Below are 17,570 nucleotides of genomic sequence, written 5' to 3'. Positions count from 1 at the left end.
GTCTGGATGCTCAGCGCTATGTCAGGGGGTGGGGAGTCTGTGTGGATAGTTTTCCTGATGCGTCAGATCCAATATCACCCCCAAAGCTCACACTTTAATTGCCATCTGGCATCCAGAAACATTACAGTCATAAGCGTGCGCAGACGCCGACATACAGGTGCAGCTCCGGACTTCTCCCCCTCCGCGGCATTATAGTTTACTCTCACCTCCCCTGTCCTGGGCGGCCCAGGTGAGCAGTCTTATGTCCCAGTGGAAGGGGTGGAGGACGTAGTCAGTTACCTGGCGGAGGGAGGGGGGGGGGGGGGGAGTCCGGAGCGGCACCCGTATGTCAGCGTCTGCGCATGCCTACGATTACAGTAGTGCAGCCACTATGTAGTACACCCCTAGTGAGATGTACAATGTAAAGATACCAACTCCAACCTCAGTGATCTCTGTTCTATCACTGCTCTGTGGTTTTCTAGATATTCTTGAATTACACGCCTCAGGGTGTTGTGTGACATGTAGTTCCACAACAGAGCCACAGAAGTCTGTTCAAGAGGGACAATTTTTAGCTCCATGCAGTGTAACACATGGCACCACCTCTACGGACACCTGCGATGACTGTGGGCACCCCCTTCCCCCGCTGACACCCGCGATCACTGTGTCTGGGGGGGATCTGAGGTGGTGGCTGCCATGTGTATAATGCGCTCTACCTGCTGCAATGTGTATAACGCACTCTACCTGGAGCAATGTGTATAACGCACTCTACCTGGAGCAATGTGTATAACGTGCTCTACCTGCTGCAATATGTATAATGCGCTCTACCTGCTGCAATGTGTATAACGTGCTCTACCTGGAGCAATGTGTATAACATGCTCTGCCTGGCGCAATGTGTATAACGTTTTCTACCTGCTGCAATGTGTATAACGTGCTCTACCTGCTGCAATGTGTATAACGTGCTCTACCTGCTGCAATGTGTATAACGTGCTCTACCTGCTGCAATGTGTATAACATGCTCTACCTGGTGCAATGTGTATAACGCACTCTACCTGGCGCAATGTGTATAACGTGCTCTACCTGCTGCAATGTGTATAACGTGCTCTACCTGCTGCAATGTGTATAACGTGCTCTACCTGCTGCAATGTGTATAACGTGCTCTACCTGCTGCAATGTGTATAACGTGCTCTACCTGCTGCAATGTGTATAACGTGCTCTGCCTGCTGCAATGTGTATAACATGCTCTACCTGCTGCAATGTGTATAACGTGCTCTACCTGCTGCAATGTGTATAACATGCTCTACCTGGTGCAATGTGTATAACGCACTCTACCTGGCGCAATGTGTATAACGTGCTCTACCTGGTGCAATGTGTATGACGTGCTCTGCCTGCTGCAATGTGTATAATGTGCTCTACCTGGTGCAATGTGTATAACGTGCTCTACCTGGAGCAATGTGTATAACGTGCTCTACCTGCTGCAATGTGTATAACGCGCTCTACCTGGTGCAATGTGTGTAACGTGCTCTACCTGCTGCAATGTGTATAACGTGCTCTACCTGGCGCAATGTGTATAACGTGCTCTACCTGGTGCAATGTGTATAACGTGCTCTACCTGCTGCAATGTGTATAACGTGCTCTACCTGCTGCAATGTGTATAACGTGCTCTACCTGCTGCAATGTGTATAACGCGCTCTACCTGGTGCAATGTGTGTAACGTGCTCTACCTGCTGCAATGTGTATAACGTGCTCTACCTGGAGCAATGTGTATAACATGCTCTGCCTGGCGCAATGTGTATAACGTTTTCTACCTGCTGCAATGTGTATAACGTGCTCTACCTGCTGCAATGTGTATAACGTGCTCTACCTGCTGCAATGTGTATAACGTGCTCTACCTGCTGCAATGTGTATAACGTGCTCTACCTGCTGCAATGTGTATAACATGCTCTACCTGGTGCAATGTGTATAACGCACTCTACCTGGCGCAATGTGTATAACGTGCTCTACCTGGTGCAATGTGTATAACGTGTTCTACCTGCTGCAATGTGTATAACATGCTCTACCTGGTGCAATGTGTATAACGCACTCTACCTGGCGCAATGTGTATAACGTGCTCTACCTGGCGCAATGTGTATGACGTGCTCTGCCTGCTGCAATGTGTATAATGTGCTCTACCTGGTGCAATGTGTATAACGTGCTCTACCTGCTGCAATGTGTATAACATGCTCTACCTGGTGCAATGTGTATAACGCACTCTACCTGGCGCAATGTGTATAACGTGCTCTACCTGGTGCAATGTGTATAACGTGCTCTACCTGCTGCAATGTGTATAACGTGCTCTACCTGGTGCAATGTGTATAACATACTCTACCTGCTGCAATGTGTATAACGTGCTCTACCTGCTGCAATGTATATAACGTGCTCTACCTGGTGCAATGTGTATAACGCGCTCTACCTGCTGCAATGTGTATAACATACTCTACATGCTGCAATGTGTATAACATGCTCTACCTGCTGCAATGTGTATAACGTGCTCTACCTGCTGCAATGTGTATAACATACTCTACATGCTGCAATGTGTATAACATGCTCTACCTGGTGCAATGTGTATAATGCGCTGTACCTGGTGCAATGTGTATAATGTGCTCTACCTGGTGCAATGTGTATAACGTGCTCTACCTGGTGCAATGTGTATAACGTGCTCTACCTGCTGCAATGTGTATAACATACTCTACATGCTGCAATGTGTATAACATGCTCTACCTGCTGCAATGTGTATAACATACTCTACATGCTGCAATGTGTATAACATACTCTACATGCTGCAATGTGTATAACATGCTCTACCTGCTGCAATGTGTATAACGTGCTCTACCTGCTGCAATGTGTATAACGTGCTCTACCTGCTGCAATGTGTATAACGTGCTCTACCTGGTGCAATGTGTATAACGTGCTCTACCTGCTGCAATGTGTATAACGTGCTCTACCTGGCGCATTGTGTATAACGTGCTCTACCTGGGGCAAAATATGTATAACGTGCTCTACCTGCTGCAATGTGTATAACATACTCTACATGCTGCAATGTGTATAACATGCTCTACCTGGTGCAATGTGTATAATGCGCTGTACCTGGTGCAATGTGTATAATGTGCTCTACCTGGCACAGTGTGCATAGGAGGTTCTACCTGGTGCAATGTGTATAAGCGACACTACTGTGTGGTGTAATATGGATTGCCACTATTATGTGGCCACGCCCCTTCCCCATGAAGCCATGCCCCTAAATTTTTGCAGCGCGCCTTCGGCGCGCACCGCCTGTAGTTTTGAGTCTGGGAGGTGGAGCTCCAATTCACTTTCTGTCAAAGGGCACCAAAATGTCTAGTTACACAGCTCTGGTGCAGGGTGTCCTGCATGTTACACAGCCCAACACTTTTGTAGTGTCCAAACAAGATTAAGATGAATAAAAACCTGAATTCCGATGGGACCCAGAAAAGGACCGGTAGGACCCCAATTTTTAAAAGTGAGGGGTCCCTGGGACCCACTTTTTTTGGGGCTCAGCGCGATCACTAAGGGACAGATACAATGCAGTCACACAGCAGAGCTAGCACCAGTCACACACAAGTACATAACAATTACAATGGGCACTGAAGTCATCTCCTCGCACCACATTGGTAGGTAGGACTAGTGCATGTATAACCTGGCCACTTCTGGAGACAGAACCCAGCATTCCCAGAGCCTGGCATCACACTCATTCCCATTGGAATGTCACTCAGAGACTCTTATAAGGGAAGCATGTGGGGGAGGGGCAGCCGAGAGGGAATCCCAGCTGTGGAATCTGGCTCTGGGAGAGGACCTACCTCCCCTGGCTGACATCACCCACCAGGCACCCTGGCCTCCATTATCCTATATATGTATTATATGCATGCCCTGGTGGTCTAGTGTAACCCGTAGCAGCAGCCAGGGATCACATTAGAGCCTGCGGAAGCACGGACTGCATGTATTGTGAGTCCCACGTGCCAGAGAATGCCTTACCTGTTCTCCGGCTGTAGTCCTGGGTCCTGGATGCTGTATTAGCGCGGCGATCAGGAAGTAACCACGCCGGAATCATCAGTCTCTTAGCCTCACTGACGTTGCGGCACCAGCGGGGGATTGTTGGAGCAGCAGCGGTGGCGCTCAGAGAGACTCCCAGCGCTGCTCATTCATTCCTCTCCGCTGTGTGACCGGTGCTCCGGCTTCTGCCAGCACTAACACTAAAACTGCCCACTGGCCAGGGGCGGGGTACATGGGGAGAAGGTCCGGAGCATCCTGGGAAATAAAAGCTTAACTGTGTGATGCCCGGTCGACTCCTACCACCTACACCCCGATGTAAGGACTGTGGATCACTATGGACCCTAAAGAAGAAAACGCCCTTAACAGAAAACACCCGATACAAATGTTGCTGCCGACGGACACAATATTAGCATTTCAGATCACCACCCCCGGGGGAGGCGAGCTGAAATTCGCAAAACTTTTCGTGATCGCGCCCATGACGTTAGTTGGGTTAAGTAGCTTTACAAAGCTAATCCAGACTGCTATGGGCAAGATATGCCGAAGAATGGGGGACAGTTGAATATTGCCCCGCAAACTCCTGTCACTGTAGACGTGAGATCGGGCGCGATATTACAATTGAATATCACCCCTTGTGTTATAAACACCCAACTGAGAACAGGGCTGATGGTCCTAGACTGCACCACTGGGCAGATACATTTCCATCATTAGTCTGTACTGACTGGCGACCAAACTAATTAAGGGCATGGAGACGATGGAATACAAGGAAAGGCATGTTTACATTGGAAAAGCGGAGACTAAGGGGTATATTTACTAAGCTCCCGATTTTGACCGAGATGCCGTTTTTTCTTCAAAGTGTCATCTCGGTTAATCTCGGTCATTTACTAAACACTAATCACGGCAGTGATGAGGGCATTCGTAATTTTTTGCAAGTTCAGGTAAAAAATTACGAATGAATACACCATCGGTCAAAACGCGGCTGTTTAAGTATGAATCTCGGTCATTTACTAAGAAGTGCAAAGCCAAAAAAGAACAAACACTGCCGTGAAAAATTACAACTCGTAAAAAAGTGCTAAAAAAAAACAGACCTTTTTTTTTTATTCGTGATTGGATAGGCATGCACGGATCCATGAGATCCGTGCATGTATATCAGTGGGAAGGGGTGGGAAAGTGCTTATTTTTTTAAAAAAAATTGCGTGGGGTCCCCCCTCCTAAGCATAACCAGCCTCGGGCTCTTTGAGCCGATCCTGGTTGCAGAAATATGGTGAAAAAAATGACAGGGGTTCCCCCATATTTAAGCAACCAGCATCGGGCTCTGCGCCTGGTCCTGGTCCCAAAAATACGGGGGACAAAAAGAGTAGGGGTCCCCCATATTTTTAAAACCAGCACCGGGCTCCACTAGCTGGACAGATAATGCCACAGCCGGGGGTCACTTTTATACAGCGCCCTGCGGCCGTGGCATCAAAAATCCAACTAGTCACCCCTGGCCGGGGTACCCTGGGGGAGTGGGAACCCCTTCAATCAAGGGGTCCCCCCCCCCAGCCACCCAAGGGCCAGGGGTGAAGCCCGAGGCTGTCCCCCCCCATCCAATGGGCTGCGGATGGGAGGGCTGATAGCCTTTGTTGTAAAATAAAAGATATTGTTTTTAGTAGCAGTACTACAAGTCCCAGCAAGCCTCCCCCGCATGCTGGTACTTGGAGAACCACAAGTACCAGCATGCGGCGGAAAAACGGGCCCGCTGGTACCTGTAGTACTACCACTAAAAAAATACCCAAAAAAACACAAGACACACACACCGTGAAAGTATAATTTTATTACATACATACACACATACATACATACTTACCTTATGTTCCCACGCAGGTCGGTCCTCTTCTCCAGTAGAATCCAAGGGGTACCTGTTGAATAAATTATACTCACCAGATCCAGTGGTCCAGGCTCCTCGGATAATCCAGGGATAATCCACGTACTTGAATAAAACAAAAAAACGGTTGCCCGACCACGAACTGAAAGGTGACCCATGTTTGCACATGGGTCACCTTCCCACGAATGCCAGAAACCCACTTTGCCTTCTGGCTAAGTGGGTTTCTTCAGCCAATCAGGGAGTGCCACGTTGTAGCACTCTCCTGATCAGCTGTGTGCTCCTGTCTTCACTGACAGGCGGCACACGGCAGTGTTACAATGTAGCGCCTATGCGCTACATTGTAACCAATGATGTGAACTTTGTGCCCTGCGGTTGACCTAAAGTGACGTCACCGCTGAGCAGAAAGTTCCCATCATTGGTTACAATGTAGCGCATAGGCGCTACATTGTAACACTGCCGCGTGCTGCCTGTCAGTGAGGACAGCAGCACACAGCTGATCAGTAGAGTGCTACAACGTGGCACTCCCTGATTGGCTGAAGAAACCCACTTAGCCAGAAGGCAAAGTGGGTTTCTGGCATTCGTGGGAAGGTGACCCATGTGCAAACATGGGTCACCTTTCAGTTCGTGGTCGGGCAACCGTTTTTTTGTTTTATTCAAGTACGTGGATTAACCCTGGATTTGCCGAGGAGCCTGGACCACTGGATCTGGTGAGTAGAATTTCTTCAACAGGTACCCCTTGGATTCTACTGGAGAAGAGGACCGACCTGCGTGGGAACATAAGGTAAGTATGTATGTATGTGTGTATGTATGTAATAAAATTATACTTTCACGGTGTGTGTGTGTCTTGTGTTTTTTTGGGTATTTTTTTAGTGGTAGTACTACAGGTACCAGCGGGCCCGTTTTTCCGCCGCATGCTGGTACTTGTGGTTCTCCAAGTACCAGCATGCGGGGGAGGCTTGCTGGGACTTGTAGTACTGCTACTAAAAACAATATCTTTTATTTTACAACAAAGGCTATCAGCCCTCCCATCCGCAGCCCATTGGATGGGGGGGGACAGCCTCGGGCTTCACCCCTGGCCCTTGGGTGGCTGGGGGGGGGGACCCCTTGATTGAAGGGGTTCCCACTCCCCCAGGGTACCCCGGCCAGGGGTGACTAGTTGGATTTTTGATGCCACGGCCGCAGGGCGCTGTATAAAAGTGACCCCCGGCTGTGGCATTATCTGTCCAGCTAGTGGAGCCCGGTGCTGGTTTTAAAAATACGGGGGACCCCTACTCTTTTTGTCCCCCGTATTTTTGGGACCAGGACCAGGCGCAGAGCCCGATGCTGGTTGCTTAAATATGGGGGAACCCCTGTCATTTTTTTTACCATATTTCTGCAACCAGGATCGGCTCAAAGAGCCCGAGGCTGGTTATGCTTAGGAGGGGGGACCCCACGCATTTTTTTTGGGGATTTTACATTGTTTAATTAAAAATAAAAAAAAAAAAAAACCCCAGCACGGATCACACAGATCCGGCCGAGATTGATTGTTAAAAAAAACGGCAGTGTTTTGCTAATCACTGCCGTAAAATTAGGTAAAAAAAAACGAATGACATCGACATCGGAAGAAAAGAAAAACCCGAATACGACAGCTTAGTAAATCCATCGTAATAAATTCAAAAAGTTGCAGTTTTACACTGTCGATGTCATTCGTGATTGAACTTTGACCTATTTTCGGAAATTACGAATGTTAGTAAATGTACCCCTAAGAGGGGATATGATCAACATCTACAAATATATAAGGGGACAATACACAGAGCTTGCACGGGACCTGTTTTTGGTTAGATCAACACAGAGGACTCGTGGACACTCACTCAGGTTAGAGGAGAGGAGATTCCGCACAATACGGCGTAAAGGCTTTTTCACGGTAAGGACAATACGTGTTTGGAATTCCCTGCCCGAGGGAGTTGTAATGGCGGAATCTGTCAACACCTTTAAGAATGGGTTAGATAAATATTCCTACTGGATAAGGATATCCAGGGGTATGGTGCATAGTCATACATTATAGTTACTATAAAAAGGGATAAAATGCAACGGCTGACAGCAGCATCAGTCAGAAATTTTAGTCAAACCATCATGCATAGGACACCACAAATAGGTTGAACTCGATGGACAATTGTCTTTTTTCAACATCAGATACTATGTTACTATGACAGAGGAGGGTGTAGGATAAGAGATTGCTGTAGTGACTGAGCAATGAGAATATGTGACTTCTGTAATAAGCGTTTATTACTCACCTGTGCTGATATCTGTAGGGATCTCCTCCTCCTTACACTGCTGATCACCCCTCACATACGTCTCTTCTTCTCCCTCTATATCTTCTGCCTTTATATCAGTCACATACGTCTCTTCTTCTCCCTCTATATCTTCTGCCTTTATATCAGTCACATACGTCTCTTCTTCTCCCTCTATATCTTCTGCCTTTATATCAGTCAGACAGTCATCCTAAATAGCCAACAAAACAATATACATTAATAATGTCTGATTTCTGATAGTGTAATATCAGTGTATAAAACACACAGCTTCTCTACAGATCATATAGTTACAGTCACTTTAGTATATTGGGGAGACCCTAAATCCCACCTACCTGATCCTCCTGTGGGATTCTGTGATTCTCCTCTGTACAGTCCTGGGAATACAGAGGACGGGGACATCTCTCTGGGGTATCTCTGTTACTGGGTCCATCTGTAGGAGACACACAGTGACTGAGTACAGTGTATATATGTGATTATCAGATGATGTGTGTATATAGGGGCCTCCATACCTGCTCTCCCCTGTACAATACATGACAGTCTCCTCTTACCCAGTGATGTGAGGGGCCGGTGATTCTCCATCATCACGTCCTTGTACAGACCCCTGTGTTCCTCTATATACTCCCCCTCCTGCATGGAGACATAGACAGTGACATCCTGACACCTTATAGGAACCTGACACACACAGTGATACATTCATCACCCAGACACATCCCCTGGTGTTACTGTATAATGTCCCATTCCCAGCAGTCTCCTCTCCAGTCATCACCCAGACACATCCCCCTGGTGTTACTGTATAATGTCCCATTCCCAGCAGTCACCTCTCTAGTCATCACCCAGACACATCTCCTGGTGTTACTGTATAATGACCCATTCCCAGCAGTCACCTCTCCAGTCATCACTCAGACACATCCCCCGGTGTTACTGTATAATGCCCTATTCCAGGCAGTTACCTCTCCAGTCATCACCCAGACACGTCCCCTGGTGTTACTGTATAAAGCCCCATTCCCAGCAGTCTCCTCTCCAGTCATCACCCAGACACATTCCCTGGTGTTACTGTATAATGACCCATTCCTGGCAGTCACCTCTCCAGTCATCACCCAGACACATTCCCTGGTGTTACTGTATAATGACCCATTCCCAGCAGTCACCTCTCCAGACATCACCCAGACACATCCCCTGGTGTTACTGTATAATGCCCCATTCCCAGCAGTCACCTCTCCAGTCATCACCCAGACACGTCCCCTGGTGTTACTGTATAATGCCCCATTCCCAGCAGTCACCTATCCAGTCATCACCCAGACACGTTCCCTGGTGTTACTGTATAATGTCCCATTCCCAGCAGTCACCTCTCCAGTCATCACCCAGACACGTCCCCTGGTGCACCTGTATAATGTCCCATTCCCGGCAGTCACCTTTCCAGTCATCACCCAGACACATTCCCTGGTGTTACTGTATAATGACCCATTCCCAGCAGTCACCTCTCCAGTCATCACCCAGACACATTGCCTGGTGTTACTGTATAATGACCCATTCCCAGCATTCACCTCTCCAGTCATCACCGAGACACGTCCCCTGATGTTACTGTATAATGTCCCATTCCGAGCAGTCACCTCTCCAGTCATCACCCAGACACATCCCCTGGTGTTACTGTATAATGCCCCATTCCCAGCAGTCACTTCTCCAGTCATCACCCAGACACGTCCCCTGGTATTACTGTATAATGTCCCATTCCGAGCAGTCACCTCTCCAGTCATCACCCAGACACGTCCCCTGGTGTTACTGTATAATGTCCCATTCCCAGCAGTCACCTCTCCAGTCATCACCCAGACATGTCCCCTGGTGTTACTGTATAATGTCCCATTCCCAGCAGTCACCTCTCCAGTCATCACCCAGACACGTCCCCTGGCATTACTGTATAATGTCCCATTCCAAGCAGTCACCTCTCCAGTCATCACCCAGACACGTTCCCTGGTGTTACTGTATAATGTCCCATTCCCAGCAGTCACCTCTCCAGTCATCACCAAGACACGTCCCCTGGTGCACCTGTATAATGTCCCATTCCCGGCAGTCACCTCTCCAGTCATCACCCAGACACATCCCCTGGTGTTACTGTATAATGTCCCATTCCCAGCAGTCACCTCTCCAGTCATCACCCAGACACGTCCCCTGGTGTTACTGTATAATGCCCCATTCCCAGCAGTCACCTATCCAGTCATCACCCAAACACATTCCCTGGTGTTACTGTATAATGACCCATTCCCAGCAGTCACCTCTCCAGTCATTACCCAGACACGTCCCCTGGTGTTACTGTATAATGTCCCATTCCCAGCAGTCACCTCTCCAGTCATCACCCAGACACGTCCCCTGGTGTTACTGTATAATGTCTCAATCCCAGCAGTCACCTCTCCAGTCATCACCCAGACACATCCCCTGGTATTACTGTTTAATGCCCCATTCCCAGCAGTCACCTCTCCAGTCAGCAGCCGAATGATCTTGTTGGAGAGTTCCAGGATCTTCTGGTTATTGTACCTCATGTATCAGTGACTGAGGTGGAGGCACCGTGATGGGGCTCTGGGTCCTGCTTAGTCCTACACACAATGCGATGGCTGCTGGGTGTCTCACACTCACCGGATGTCTTCTTCACTACTTTGTTAACCTGAAAAATGGAGAAGACATCAATATCAATGTAAATGCTCCGAGATCCCTCACCTCTCCAGTCATGTCCCTGTATTATTACTATAGATATAAGTGACGTCACTGTGACACCCACAGATCCACTCACCTCCCCAGTCATGTCCCTGTATTATTACTGTAGATATTAGTGATGTCAATGTGACACTCCCAGATCCCCTCACCTCCCCAGTCATGTCCCTGTATTATTACAATGGATATAAGTGATGTCACTGTGACACTCCCAGATCCCTTCACCTTCCTAGTCATGTCCCTGTATTATTACTATAGAGATAAGCGATGTCACAGTGACATTCCCAGGAGTATGATATACATTTGCTTCATACTGCTCCAATTATCATCTGTTACACATGCCAGGGATATTATGGTCTCTGCTTTAATATAATCTAGAATTTTAGCAATATTTTCAATCCCAACAATTACATAATAAAATTAATAATAGTAATAATAATACCAGGACTCCACAAGCTGCTGTCACTGTAAAATAATAACCGTACAAAAAAAAATGCCCCCCCCGTACAGCACTAATAACAACAACAACAGGACACCCCATTCTGCTCTCCTTTATAGTAATAATAAAATGACATTACAGGATGCTCCCCCTGTATAATAATAACACCAGGACACTACAGGCCGCTCCCTCTGTATAACAATAATAATAACAGGACACCACTGCTGCTCCCCGTGTATAATAACAGGACACCACAGGCTGCTCCCCGTGTATTATTATTATAATAACAACAACAACAACAACAACAACAACAACAACAACAACAACAACAGGACACCACAGACTGTTCCTCCTATATAATAATAACAACAACAGGACACAACAGATAGCTCACCCTGTATAATAATAATAGTAACGGGACACCACAGGCAGCTCCATCTGTATAATATTAATAACAGTACACCACAGGCCACTATCCCTGTAAAATAATAACAACAACAGTACAGCACATGCTGCTCCCCCTGTAAAACAATCACAGGACACCACAGACTGCTCCTCCTGTAAAACAATCACAGGACACCACAGACTGCTCCCGCTGTATAATAATAATAATAACAACAACAACAACAACAGGACACCACAGACCGCTCCCCCTGTAAAACAATAATAACAGGACACCACAGACCGCTCCCCCTGTAAAACAATAATAACAGGACACCACAGGCCGCTCCTCCTGTATAACAATAATAACAACAACAGGACACCACAGGCTGCTCCCCGTGTATAATAATATTAGCAGAACATCACAGGCTGCTCCCCCTGTATAAAAATAATAATAATAATAACAGGACACCACAGGCTGCTCCCCCTGTATCATACCTACCTGACAGAGCATTTTCTCCCTCATGGAGAGGGGCAGGTAGGCAAGTATGCCCTGTATAGTAAGACGCCATTACCTGATCTCTACGGACACTGAGGCTTCCTTTGTGTGGAACGGAATACAGTGACCGGAAGTAAGGTGGACCGCACAGGCCGGAAGTAGGGAATGATAGGCACAGGCTGCTTCCTGGCGTCTGGCCCCTCCCATCCCACGCCCCGCCCTCTGTAATGACTATTACCATACATGTCCTCAGTGCAGGAGGCCGGCGGCCATTTTCCTGTAGACCAGTCCGGCAGCAGCAATAGGTTCCCTGGCCGTGTAGTGACGTCAGGAGCGGCGGCCATTTTCCCCTGGTCTGAGCTCCGCCTTCCTCCTATCATTGCATTCCCACAAGGCAGCAGGAGCAGAGAGCAGCCATTGCTGTGTCTGGCAGCAGGTAATGATATTATTATTATTATTATTATTATTCTATAGGCTGAGCAGCTCTGGTGTCAGGTTCTGTACTACAGGGGGAGCAGCCTCTGGTGCCTTGTTATAGTGCAGCTGGAGCAGCCTCTGGTGCTGCATTATCCCTGTACAGGTGGCTGACACTCTAGTTACTCTATTACTGTAATACAGGTGACGCAGACCCCGCCGTTACCGTAATACAGGTGGCGCAGCCCCTGCCGTTACCGTAATACAGGGGGGCGCAGACCCCGCCGTTACCGTAATACAGGTGGAGCAGAGCCCACCATTACCGTAATACAGGTGGCGCAGACCCCGCCGTTACCGTAATACAGGGGGGCGCAGACCCCGCCGTTACCGTAATACAGGTGGTGCAGACCCCGCCGTTACCGTAATACAGGTGGCGCAGACCCAGCCATTACCGTAATACAGGTGGCGCAGACCCCGCCGTTACCGCAATACAGGTGGCGCGGACCGCGCCGTTACCGTTACCGCACACACAAGACATTAATGTGTTCTGTCCTGTGGCATTGTACTATACAGGGGTAGCGACCTGTATTGTCTTGCTATACAGAGATAGGGGCCTGTGTTTTATTACTATACAGAGGGAGTGGACTGTGTTGTTCTAATATACAGAGGAGCTGTTTAATATACAGGGGAGCAGCATGTGTTTTCCTACTCTACAGGGGGAGTGGCCTGTGGCATCCTCCTATACAGGGGTAGTGGATTGTGACGTCCTACTATACAGGGGAAGGGGGCTGTGGTGTCTTGTTACTAATATTATATAGTGTGAGTGGCATGTATTGTCTTTCTATACAGAAGGAGTGGCCTGTGTTGTCATAATAGACAGGAGAAGTGGCTTGTGTTATAATATACAGGGGTAGCATCCTGTGCTGTCATAATATACAGGGGGAGTGGCCTGTGTTTTCATAATATACAGGGGTAGCATCCTGTGCTGTCATAGTATACACGGGGAGCGGCCAGTGTTGTCATAGTATACAGAGCGAGCGGCCTGTGTTGTTATAATATACAGGGGGAGTGTCCTGTACTGTCATAATATACAGGGGTAGCATGCTGAGCTGTCATAGTAAACGGGGAGCGGCCTGTGTTGTCATAATATACAGGGGTAGCATCCTGTGCTGTCATAGTATACAGGGGTAGCATCCTGTGTTGTCATAGTATACAGGGGGAGCGGCCTGTATTGTCCTAATATACAGGGGGAGTGGCCTGTCTTGTCATAATATACAGGGGTAGCATCTTGTATTGTCATAGTATACTGGGGTAGCATCCTGTGTTGTCATAATTTACAGGGGTAGCATCCTGTGTTATAGTATACAGGGGGAGTGGCCTGTGTTGTCATAATATACAGGGGGAGCGGCCTGTGTTGTCATAATATACAGGGGTAGCATCCTGTGTTGTCATAATAGAGAAGAGGAGAGGCCTGTGTTGTCATAATAGACAGGAGGAGCGGCCTGTGGCATCCTACTCTACAGGGGCAGCGGCCTGTGTTATAATATTTACTTTTTTTCGTTCCTCACACTCACTGCTTGACCCATTCCAGTCTGGCTTCCGTCCTCCCCACTCCAGTGAACTGCCCTTACAAAAGTCTGCAATGACCTCCATGCTGCTAAATCCTACTCTCTACTTGTTCTTCTTGACCTCTCTGCTGCTTTTGACACTGTGGACAACCCTCTCCTACTGCAAATCCTTCACTCCATTGGTCTGCGTGATACTGCCCTCTCCTGGCTGTGTTCCTGCCTCTCTGACCATTCTTTCTCTGTCTCCTCTCATGACTCCAGCTCCTCCCTCTTCCCCTAACTGTAGGTGTCCCCCAAGGTTCTGTCCTTGGTCCTCTTCTTTTCTCTCTCTATACGTCCTCACTAGGTAAGCTCATTAGTTCTTTTGATTTCCAATATCATCTTTATGCTGATGACACTCAAATCTATCTTTCCTCTCTCCGGACTTCTCTCCTGCTCTCCTTACTCGTATCTCCAACTGTCTCTGGATGTTCCAGCGCTTTATTACACCTAACATGTCTAAGACCGAGCTGATCATCTTCCCTCCCTCCCGCATAACCTCACCTCCTACAATCTCATTATCTATTGATGGCACTACTATCTCCTCTAGCCCCCAAGTGCGCTGTCTTGGAGTAATCCTTCCATCCTCCCTCTCCTTCACACCACACATTCAGCATCTCTCACGGTGCTGCCGTTTTCATCTAAAAAATATTTCCAAGATTAGACCCTTTCACACCCAGAATTCCACCAAGACCCTGAGCCACTCACCGGTCATCTCCAGACTGGACTACTGTAATCTCCTCCTGACTGGCACCCCTAACACATACATAACTCCACTCCAATCTACCCTCAATGCTGCTGCCTGGCTCATCTTCCTCACCAAATGTACTACGTCCACCTCCCCTCTCCTACAAGCCCTTCACTGGCTCTCCTTCCCCTTCAGAATCCAATTCAAACTTCTCACACTCACTTACAAAGCACTCACCCACTCCTCTCCCATTTACATCTCTGACCTTATCTCCCTTTACACCACCACCTGTCCTCTTCGCTCTGCTAATGCACGCCGCCTCCTTACCTCCTCCCACTCCTACCTACAAGATTTCTCAAGAGCTGCTCTCTTTCTCTTGAACTCTCTACCTCTCCCCATCCGACTCTCCACCTTCCTACAAATCTTCAATTGGGCTCTCAAGACCCACTTCTTCACCAACCCCAGCCAACTATCCTCCTAACCGTTTGTCCACGCTCACAGTCTAACCCTTCTATGTCACCCTGGTGTCTTAGCCCTTCATCTTTTAGATTGTAAGCTCGCAAGAGTAGGGCCTTCTCCATCATGTGCCTTGCCTTCTCTTACTTACACTATCTTATACTCCATACTCCCTTTGATGGCACCTAACCCCCGGGTATTCTGTATATATCTTGTATTTTTCCTATATTGTCTCAAACTGTAAGTTTATTTTATTTTTGCTCATTTGTTTATGTACTGTGTAATGGGTGCTGTGGATCCCTTATGGCACCTTATAAATACAGGATAATACTAAATAGTTTTCTTTAACTGATAAAATTCACCATTATTGTTTCTTTTAAATACTTTGTATCCATTTATTGTTGAAACTTTAGTATCCAAGTGACATAACTGGGGAGGTGAGGGGATCTGGGTGTATCACTGTGACGTTGCTTATATCTCTAGTAATAATACAGGGACACGACTGGGGAGGTCAAGGGATCTGGGAGTGTCAAAGTGACATCACATATATCTATAGTAATAATAAAGGGACATGACTGGGGAGGTGAGGGGATCTGGGACCATCACAGTGATGTCACTTATATTTATAATAATAATACAAGGACATGACTGGGGAGGTGAGGGGATCTGGGAATGTCACTGTGACATCACTTATATCTATAGTAATAATACAGAGACATGACTGGGGAGGTGAGGGGATCTGGTAATGTAACAGTGACATCACTTATATATGTAATAATAATAATAATACTGGGACATGACTGGGGAGGTGAGGGGATCTGGGAGTGCCACAGTGACATCACTTATATCTATATTAATACATGGACATGACTGGAGAGGTAAAGGGATCTGAGAGCGTCACAATGATGTCACTTATATTTATAGTAATACAAGATTATGACTAGAGAGGTGGGGGAGTCTGGTAGTGTCACAGTGACATCACTTATATCTATAATAATAATACAGAGACATGACTGGGGAGGTGGGGAGGTGAGGGGGTCTAGGAGTGTCACAGTGACATCACTCATATCTATAGTAATAATATAGGGACATGACTGGAGAGGTGAGGGGATCTGGAAGTGTCACAGTGACATCACTAATATCTATAATAATACAGGGACATGATTGGGGTGGTCAGTGGATCTGGCAGCATCACAGTGACATCATTTATATCTATAGTAATAATACAGGGACGTGACTGGGAGGTGAGAGGATCTGGGAGTGTCACTGTGACATCACATATCTATAGTAATAATTCGGGGACATGACTGGGGAGGTGAGGGGATCTGGAAGTGTCACAGTGACAGCACTTATATCTATAGTAATAATACAGGGACATGACTGGGGAGGTGAGGGGATCTGGGAGCATCACAGTGACCACTTATATCTATAGTAATAATACAGGGACATGACTGGGGAGGTAAGGGGATCTGTGAGTGTCACAGTGACATCACTTATATATCTAGTAATAATACAAGGATATGACTGGGGAGGTGAGTGGGTCTGGGAGCATCATAGTGACATCACATTTTTATAATAATAATACTGGGACTTGACTGGGGAGGTGAGTCGCAGTGACATCACTTACTACTGTAGTAATAATACAGGGACATGACGGGTGGTGAGGGGATCTGGGAGTGCCACAGTGACATCACTTATATCTATAGTAATAATACAGGGACATGACAGTAGGTGAAGGGATCTGGGAGCGTCACAATGATGTTACTTATATTTATAGTAATAATACAAGGACATGACTGGGGAGGCGGGGGAGTCTGGTAGTGTCACAGTGACATCACTTATATCTATAGTAATAATACAGGGACATGACTGGGAAGGAGAGGGGGTCTGGGAGTGTCACAATAACATCACTTATATCTATAGTAATAATATAGGGACATGACTGGGGAAGTGAGGGGATCTGGTAGTATTTACAATGATATTGATGGGGCATTATACAGTAACACAAGGGGATGTTTCCGGGTGATGACTGGAGAGGTGACTGCTGGGAATGTGGCATTATACAGTAACACCAGGGGATGTGTCCGGGTGATGACTGGAGAGGAATGGGACATTATACAGTAACACCAGGGGATGTGTATGGGTGATGACTGGAGAGGTGACTGCTGGGAATGGTACATTATACAATAACACCAGGGGACGTGTCTGGGT

The 17,570-nt window shown here is 47.4% G+C and overlaps 1 pseudogene; it reads right to left on the bottom strand.

Moving 5' to 3' along the window:
- The window catches only part of LOC134983688 (zinc finger protein 850-like), a 293,457-nt pseudogene that overhangs the window by 168,377 nt on the left and 107,510 nt on the right, over window positions 1-17,570 (bottom strand).

This window comes from Pseudophryne corroboree (genome assembly GCF_028390025.1).
Source record: "Pseudophryne corroboree isolate aPseCor3 chromosome 3 unlocalized genomic scaffold, aPseCor3.hap2 SUPER_3_unloc_21, whole genome shotgun sequence".
NCBI classification, from domain to species: Eukaryota; Metazoa; Chordata; class Amphibia; order Anura; family Myobatrachidae; genus Pseudophryne; species Pseudophryne corroboree.
Note: the sequence above shows the minus strand (reverse complement) of the source record. Positions and strands in the feature narration are given on the sequence as shown.